This window comes from Wasmannia auropunctata, unplaced genomic scaffold (genome assembly GCF_000956235.1).
Source record: "Wasmannia auropunctata unplaced genomic scaffold, wasmannia.A_1.0 LD336027.1, whole genome shotgun sequence".
NCBI lineage: Eukaryota > Metazoa > Arthropoda > Insecta > Hymenoptera > Formicidae > Wasmannia > Wasmannia auropunctata.
Genome location: NW_012026863.1, coordinates 225,968 through 235,921, shown reverse-complemented (window position 1 = coordinate 235,921; position 9,954 = coordinate 225,968).

Here is a 9,954-nt window from a genome sequence, read left to right as displayed (position 1 = left end):
TGTAATTATATTGATCAATAGCATAACGCGAGTACCGGATGCATATTTGATATTTGTGTGCCTGTATCCTTTTGTATGCTATCGAGATAGATAAAAAAAAAACAAAACTATACATATTATATTATATTAATTGCGACGTAGGCGACTACGAGGTGTGTAACGTAAACGCATACAGTACACGAACAACAGGAATACATCCACGCATGCGTACACGAAGTCATACACACAGATACGTCGGGCTAATTGGCCTGACGAATGAAATAAAACTTTTAGCGAAGCGAAGACGGTTTTACGAGATTTTTTTCGTTACCTTGGAAAAATGTTCCTATAATCCTATCTGACATCCTTCTGAAAAATTGCCGTATATCATATATCGTGTGTCAATCTTGATTATGAGAACAATTATTTTAGTCAGTTTCAACAATTGCATTATCGCGCATAAATACAATAAAGAATTCTCAGACTGCAATGGATATTTGTTGAGAGCCAATTTTCTAGGTAATTGTGGAATAATCCAATGACTAGTGCGCCTAATTGGAAACTCTCCGGAGGTTCCATAAATACTCTTTAATCTTAATAAATGAATATACATTGAAGGTACGAGGCATTGGATACTTAAACCCAACTGGGATCTGCTGAATCTGTTTATTAGCTATTCTCTGAAGTGATTTATACTTCTATCTAGCGTTCTGAAAATTCAGAATTAAGCCAGCGACGTATTTCAAAGCACCAAAGTGCGGGCCACCATTAAAGAATTCTTATGAATATTATAGAGCAAACAGTAGACTTTCAATTTAGTTTTGATCACAATATAGTTATGCAACTCTGTAAAAAATTTACATTAAAAATTCTTAATATTTTAATAAACAAGTTGTAGAATTTTTAAAATTTAATGTTGATTATAATATACCTATATAGTTATGTAATAACTCATGTTTCGAAGTTTAGCTTTTCGTTCTTTCTCTTTGGCATTTTAATTAAATTAACGGACACATTTTTACGTGACTTTCACAGTAACAATAATAACAATAATTTATTCTCAAACTGAAATAATTTTCGAAGGCAGTACCCAATATTGTTTTACTAACGAGTACACGCGAATATACACGGTAAAAAACCTTTACTTTAAAGGTTTTACAAACTCTGCCTAACATACCCGCGTACAGGTCACGTCACGCTGGGCTTTCGCAGTGTCTGTCGTCCTTTCATCGTACTAATTTGGCACCGTCAACGACGTCATTTGTCATTCTAATGGCCAGAACGACGACCGCGTTTTTAATGACTCGAGGGTGAGAGCGGCACTCTGTGCGTTCCCTTCCATTTCACCACCCCCCGTTCTTTTTTTCGCAAGTTCCTCTTTAATTTGCCCTCGACACGCTGCTTTACGCTTCATCCTCCAACTTTTCTCTCTTTCTTTCTCCCTCCCACCCCCCCCCTTCCCTTCTCCTTCTCGTCTCTACCCTTCCTCATCCGTTCAACCATTTTCTTTCGAGAAAACGTAATGTAAAGCCAAGGAAGAGGCTCGTGCCTCTTCCCCCTCCTTGTTCTTTCTCTTTGTGTATACACTCTTCTTTCATCGAGTTCGTATTTTGTCTAGCGAGTCGTATCTTAAAGCTTAGGTGCATAAAAGCACCATTTTGCCAATGTAGTTTTTCGTCTATAATACTGTTTCATATAAGATTGCCAATACCTTATCGTTTTATCTTATTCAGTCATTGATTTTTCTGAACGAACATGTTTCACAAATAGATAGATCTAGCCTCTCCAAAAAAGATAATACGTAAGAATATATTTTTTTATTTATATTTTCGTAAAGTAATGTGTATATAAATAAATAATATAAATTATAATAAAAAATTATCGACTTTGCAATTATAAAGGTAAGTACTATCAAAATGTTAAATATATTTTTAATTGCACATAAAAATTTATACGCTTTTACCATTTATTATATTATTTTTTTGACATCATTAGCACAAAAGCAGGCTTTTTATGTTCTAAAATAATATGTCAATACTTCAAGAAATTCTACGTTTAAAATAGGCAGTAAAGTTCCGCCGTGGCCGACGCGACATCAGGGATGGATTTACTTCGACGCAGCTACCTACTAGCCTGCGGCTACAACAAACCCGCGGTTTATCGCGGCGACACAACCACCGGAATATATCGTCATGGTTGAGCCCGCCGCCGAAATGATCATTTGAAAAATTTAGCTGTTAGATACTACAGGGAAGAATAAGTCACGATCGAGTATCTTTACCTAAGCAAGGAAAATGCAAGGTAAGTCCACTAATACATTTCCTGCGAAAGCCCTTGTAACCGCTGATTATTGTTTCTCATCCATCAACGCGTTACCGTGCGTAAGTGTTGCGACGGCAAATACGTCGCGTCTCGCCTCCGAAAATACTGCTGCATCACATTCGAAATTACGGTCGAATCCTACGCAAGGGGTGGCACGCACGGAGGAGTTCCTTTGTGCCATGTCGTGTTCCGCACTGGCGCCGCGATTATCGCCCGCCCTAATTTGGCCCTCGATTAGGTGTTCACCTACCACTTACGAAGTCGGCGGGGCCACCTTTGTGCGCAGGGACGCGCATACATTACCATTTCGTTCGAAAAAAAAAGAACATCGGTATGAAAGGTCCTTGGTCTCCCTGCTTCGTTTGCATGTAATAAAATTTACATGCATTTACGGTGAAGACGACGGTCCGAAAAGAACGCGATGAAACTATCTTCACTGACTTTGAATATATACGGTGTTGTATTAAACGGTAATCGTACTAATCGTCCGCGCGAGTTTCCGTTTCAGAATTCGGAATTTCCATTTCGCGACACGACAATTGTTTTCGCTGCATCCCCATAACTCGAGAGCAGGGATCGTATCAAACGCTACTGCCCGTACGTTGCCTCTCAACGTCGCTGCGGTAATTGTTTGTGATCACGCCGTCGTCGCGCGATTAGGAGAGAAATTTCGGCGGCGGGCTCAACCGTGACGATATATTCCGGCGGTTGTGTCGCCGCGATAAACCGGGGGTTTGCTGTAGCCGCAGGCTAGTAGGTAGCTGCGTCGAAGTAAATCCATCCCTGACGTCGCGTCGGCCACGGCGGAACTTCACCGACCGGATGCCGGAGCGTGAGGCGGGAGGGGGGGAGGAGAGGTTCACAATCGCGTGCTCCTGGAATTCTGTGCGTGTGAGTGCGTGAGGGACGTACATGGAACTGCGAAATCACGGGGTTCGACGCATAATGTACGACGCGAGCACAATTTGTGCCACGGCACCTGAAATTCGCCTAGGACTCTGAATTATGAGGAGGGATAAGCTTTACTACGCCACCACGCTCTGAGGTCAATTTCGTACACCACATTTTATCGATCGACCGACGCTCCGCCGGGGTCAGAACGATTAGAATACAGACCGAAGCTGCTTCGCGAGCAATTAAACGGATAAACGATCGAGTGCTTACAAACGTGAGCGTAAAAAAAAGGGGGGGGGGGGAGAAAGTATCAATTACGCCTCGTAACATGAAAGGGTAGAGAATTAAGAGGCTTAGCCTCACATCGTGTGAGGCTTTAGAGACATTAATCGCTAACTCTGAGCCGCACGATCCCTTAATCTGCCGCCATTACGTTTTACCCGAGTATTAAAATCCGCGTAAAATTTGTGGGAATAAATCTTGGTCTATCCGTCCGTAACAATTATGCAAATAGTATCGTAAAGTTTGTTCTTCAATATCGAGAAAACAAATCACAAATTGCAAACGTAATCAATTTTGCACCTAATGCAAATAGAGTCCTTTCTTTTATCACAAACAATTATTTGTTAACAGTTCAGCCTGCATTTTTAATAGATGATCATGTTGGCACGCTATATATATTAGTTCGTTCGGATTATCGTACAAGGAAGATATAAAATGGCATTATTTTCGTCGAAAGTATCTACGAGGAAACACTGGACATTTAGCAGGTGCGCAATGCTATAGTCCTTCAGGAGAGACTCTACGCCGGCTCGTTGAGAAAAATGGACGAGACAATTCGAAGCAGACGGTGCCCCGAGGCGGAGGCGCCAGCAATTCTTTACGCGGCGTGTCGGTGTCAAGAGGTATCGGATGTCAAATGGGCGAGTCCGAAGACAAATATTCTCACCGCCGGAGCAGAATGCGCCGCTCGCGGAGCCCGTCGCTGTCGCCCTCAACGGATCGTTAATACCTCGCGTTCGCGCGAGCTCTCCCCCCCCCCCTCCCGCGCTCTCTATTTTTGTCCGCTTCGCAAAATTGCCAGAAGGAAGTCACCACTCGCGCAAGCCGCGTAAGCCCCGGTATCACGATATTCCGCCGTCCTGGGTATATCGCGTACGCGCGGCACGTTTTCAAAGCCGCCAAATTGCCCGGCAAATTCATAATAGCTTTTATAATTGGGAAGACAGCGCGCAGCCGCCCGCAGACGATTTATTCTCGGGTGAAGTTGAACCCACAAGCGCGCGTTGATCCCCCGCGCGTCTTATTCGACGAAGCCTGAATAAAGTGAGAAGAATAGAGATGGCAGAATACGCACGACGAGAATTTCATATTGCGATATTGTCGACCGTTTTGCAAATCACATTTAAGAACTAACAGGAAAATTGAATATAGCTGTGCAGAATTTATAACGTAAATCATTTTGCATGGCATTCGGAGAATCTTCCCGAAGGATTAATTTACTCTGTGTGCGTGTATGTGTGTTAACTCCATTAAATATGTTTCCACACGAATTCTTTGTAAGAGTAAATCGACTTTCGTGTTTAATTCTTAACATAATTATTCAGTTATCTGTTTTGTGTAGGGAGATGATTAAAATTTTTATAAATAAGAAAAATACATAACGTAATTCTCATGCATGAGAATTACTGCAAAACTTAATCCTCTCTAACGAATATTCTAGCTGCACAAGGAGGCAACCGGTAATAAACCCGAACTTTCAGTTCGTCTCGAAGATGCTAGTGAAATGTATATGACACGAATGCACTCTCACAGACATAAAGCGCGAGTGGATGTGGCACAAACAAGAGAGCGCCGCGACATCCCTTCATCGTTCCCGCCTGATCTTCGATGTTCCCGACCTTCCTGGCGATGACATCTAGGGCTCAGCCACGAGGAGATCCGATGAAATCGAACCGACGGGCTAATCCTCTCCAAGCCACTCTCCGCGAGTTGTGCCGGGACGGCTTGTACTCGAAAATGACGGCGCGACGTCGCGATCGAATTGGCCAGCTGAATTACGCGCTCGGGCGGACAAGGGCCGGCGATGACGATCCTTTTAATCGCCGATCGCACATGACGGCCCGCGTGGGATCGCGTCCGCTCTTCACATCCCGACGACCGGATGGCGCGGCCTGAAGTGACGGTCGTAAACAAATGCGCAATCGCGTGTCTCGGCGATGCACTTTTACGCAACGACCGCGAGCATTCAAGTGCGGGCACTTTGCTCCTAGGCTCGATCGTATAATTGATCAATTCGGACCCCCGCGATGATAATGAACGTTCACTTTATTACGTGTACTCGAAGGCTCTTTGTGTTTCTTCATTGTTCCTGTTACGTACTCACGCGCATCCGGCTTGTTATGTAAAGAGCCGCGCATGAAATTTTTAGACGGCTCTTGGAACTTCAGTCAAAAGGAAAGACAGAGCCAGACAGTAATCGAGAAATATTTATTATAAAGACACGACAAGTGCAACGCCAATATTGTTCCCTGGTGACTCTTAAATTATATATATATATATATATATATATATATATATATATATATCGTAATGAAATATTCAGTATCAAGTTAAATTATGTTACTTCGTTGTCGCGAAGTTTTATTAATAGGAACAATTACCAAGCGCAACTGTGTACAGAGAGAAACATTTATACAGTGACCGCAACAACGACTATGTTGCATCTGTCTGCGGATACTTTGTTGCGTATGCTCGACTATATAATTGATCAATTGCGTTTCTGCCGCAATAATGAGCAGCTATTTGATTATCCGCTCTCAATAGTATTATGTCCTTCCTTTCAACAATTTATTATCAATACAACATTGGATATATTCCGTTAATTCTGTAACCAATATTTATTTTGCTCCCATTAATTGTTAATATGCGATTACTCCATAATTTGATATGGTCATCGTAGAGGAAAATACAATTGTTTTACTAGAATTTTAGAACAATTTAAAAAGTATTTTTAATTAAAATTTCTGAACACTTTGAACACAATTATTTTAAATCGTAAAAATATAAATGAATAGTTTTAATTTACACAATCACGAAAATGTTTCATCAACTACATCACTGTAATTTAATAAAACATTTTTAAAATATGATAGAACCTGTGCTATATTAGTTTGACATATCGCCCGGAAATATCAAATAATTAAAAACGGGACAGACGTCAAAACAAACGCTAAAAAAAGTGGTTTTAAAAAATATGTCTACCTGATATATTGGACTGATAGCAGAATTTTACTTGCTTTAAATTCGCGATTTAATTGATAAAAAAAGGTTATTTATGTGTAAGTATAACTTACCAAGTTATTCGGCATTCATTTATTTTAATCATTGACGTTCATTTTTTTATAAACACGAATAAAGTTCTATTAGGTTCTATTAGCTATGGTAATTCGCGTTTGTAATTTCAGACACGATACACTCAGGGAAATGTTTCGCTGTTCCAGCTAGAATTCTAAATATTACACTTAAATTATATCGCTGTTTTTTGTATCTACTAAAAAATTGTCTGTCATACGTAGAATTTATAGCAGCAATATTCTAAGAATATAGGAATGCAAAAAAATATAGTTCTCATAACCAAATATGATTGGAATCTGGACTGATTAAACGTCATAGAGAAACTTTCTTGCTAAATTTGACAAATAGTTCAGATATAATTTCTGTCCCTATTATCTATATTGATTAAATACAAAACATATGTGGTATCGCAGTGCTTACTAATCACTTATCCGTTTTAGCTAATTTTTCGTACCTAAATAATTCTCGCTACTTTAGTTATTACTTGCGTAAGTCGCGAATATCTAATCGGAATCTGATTAAATCTATTTTTTACTTCATTGGCTAGGATGGTGTTCGGATAATAAGATGTTAAAATGTGATTCGTGTGTCGGTTAAGTCCAATTTTATTCGTGTTGAAGAATACAGAAATCCGAACGTCTGCTCACGTCGGAGTGTGTCAGCCGAATCGTTCCTTTTTGTTCCTTGCACAGTCGCTAGACCCGTCTTGTCTCTCCTTGCTTTGTTCTCTACAACGTGTTTATGTCATCATGTTTAAATGCTATATTGGCCTCTTTTTGTGTGGCGAACAACTGATCCTACCATGTCAACGTCTATTCGCGTGTCTTTCGCGGATTTTATATGTAACGAATATTTTAAAACGCAGGCTAAGTTCAGGGTAGTGGCGATCGCCACACTATAATTGCCATACTATAAGATTCTTTTTTTCAATGTATTATATGATAATTTCGTTTAAACTTGTCGCTCAATGAAGAGATCGCAAAGAGACGCGTGAGTTTTCTACGAAATACGAGAAAATATTTTTAATTTCGCCACAAGAACGTTTCGACTCTTTCGCCGCGAACCGGATCGAGGTATTTCTCAAACTAAAAATAAAGAGAAGAGTGGATCGTGTTTTACGATTGTTTACCGCGAAAGGGATGCCTCCTCGGATCTTATGAATTCTTTAGATGCCGATGGGAGAGAGGAGGGATGGAAGCAATCTAGCGGCGAAGGGCGGGAAGAGAAACAGCGCGAAGTTTATCTCGGTTTATCCGAGGCTGCCGTTGTAAAATTCAACGTTGCCCGTAGGTACCGAATTCAACTCTGTGTTTCGGATAATTCGAGAAGTCGCGTCACGTAGCATTGGTGTAAACTAACGAAGATATACGAAGGCGTGTCGCCGTGCACGAAATAAGTCGGAAAAATATAACTTTTATTATTAGAAAATCGTTTAAAAAAATTATTTAGAAAAATGAGTCGATCGAGATATTTTTCGCGCTATAACGTACATCTCTTTTTCTCATTTTCTTTTTCTTTGATATAAAATTTCTATGAAATCCAATAAAAAAATAACTTTTTATTCAATTCAATATAGAAATAAGTGAATGCATAAATTCGAGACTTTTAGTCACAAAAGTATTTTAATTTATTCTGTGGATGCGTCGATAAGCCTTACCTCATTATCATATTTCGCGTGGAATACAATGTGCACTCCGTCTCGGGCTTACCGGCGCCCAGAAGAGAAGAGGTGTCGTGTCAGTATTCCAACGTATGTCCGTCACGTAAAGCAAGGTTACGACGAAAATTTCGCGCGAAATTTTCTGCGAAGCGCGTCTGCCTGTTGGCTGTCGGTGCTTTTGATATCGTCAGCGTCGAGACTTGCCAAAGTTCCTTACGCGCAGGCCGGATACGTCATTATATACGCGGACACGTAGCGGGAAATCGCATAGACGCCGGAGGGGGCACGCGCAGCATCCGGTGCCCAGGGTGCATACGTGCGCGCGCGCGTCTGAGTATACGCAAAACAATGCAGACAGCCATCGCCATATATTATTCATCGGAACAAAGGGGGGCGAGCTGGAACCGGCGCGAGTAAGGCGCGAAGGAAATAAGTTGTCACCTCCAGCTGCTGGTGCACCGGACTTTGTCATGTGACAGGCCGCGATACGTGTTCACTCTTGAGCGAACGCGTCACTATCCCAAGACGTATCGCGAAATGTCTTTTCGCAGATCGATGAGAACTTGCCTCACACGATGCATGCGGAATGCAGGGAAGAGGACAGCTGAGTCTCCGCGCGACCTTATACTTTGTTAAAAGTTACAGCCCTTAAATCCCATCGACATAACATTACGAATAGCGATGAACGTATAAATATTACATAAACTTATGTAGTAGCGTGGCACATAAGTTTATGAAACAAATGGCAGATAAATGTGTGTATACGCGACACTTTCTCATCGGCCGGCGGCTCAATTTTCTCGTATAGCATACGGATTACTCGAACGAAATCCAAGGGAAACAAGGTAATTATCGTGCCGCGTTTCTATCGTACCGAGACCAGACGACGACGGAGACTTTCCGCATTATGCTCACCTCGTTGAAGATAAAGACAAAGAGTGGAACCAGTTAAGGAGGGTTGCTAGCTGGCTCTTCACGGGCCATCGAACTTTATGGGAGGACGCGGATGAATCGTGGGAATATCTAAATGCGGTGGATTTAGCGCCCCCGGGACTATTTCCCATGGGCAAATAGATAGATCGCAAACATTCGACGGTTCTAAAGCGAATTATGACTCTTGTTTGTAACCAATAAAAATTTTAAGATGCTTTCCGGATTGCGGCGCTCCGTACATCGAAAACTGCTTTTAACGACGTCTTCGGGCTAACGCGTGTCACAATATCGTAATTTTAAACTATTCGCCCGTCGCGCTCTAGAATCGTCGTTTAAGAACAATCCTCATTACGTTACATCGTTCCGACGCGCGTTCCATTACTCGCTATTAAATTTCAATATTATTGCTCACCGTATGCCCCGCTAAAGCCGATCGAATTTCATAGGCCGGGCAATTATCATCACTTATAATCGTTGCAAACTTCCCGTCGACCCTATTACTTTTAACGGTTAAAGTTACAAACGACTTGCCGGCGATCGTCGGACCGACGTAAATGAAATTGTTAATTAATAATCTAATAAAATGAAGTGCGGTGGACGTGCGCGCGGGGACGCGTTCAGTACCGACGCAGCTGCCGCTGCGCGCTGCAGCGATCGGCGGAGAATGCCGTTAAGTACTGACGCAGCCGTAGTGAATTACTGCCGTTTGTAAGTAATAAAAGCTTTAAGGTCCTCGGAGCGTTACGACGGTTCGCCGATCAAGAAGCACCTATATACATATATATATACGCAGGGTGCCGTTTTAGAGC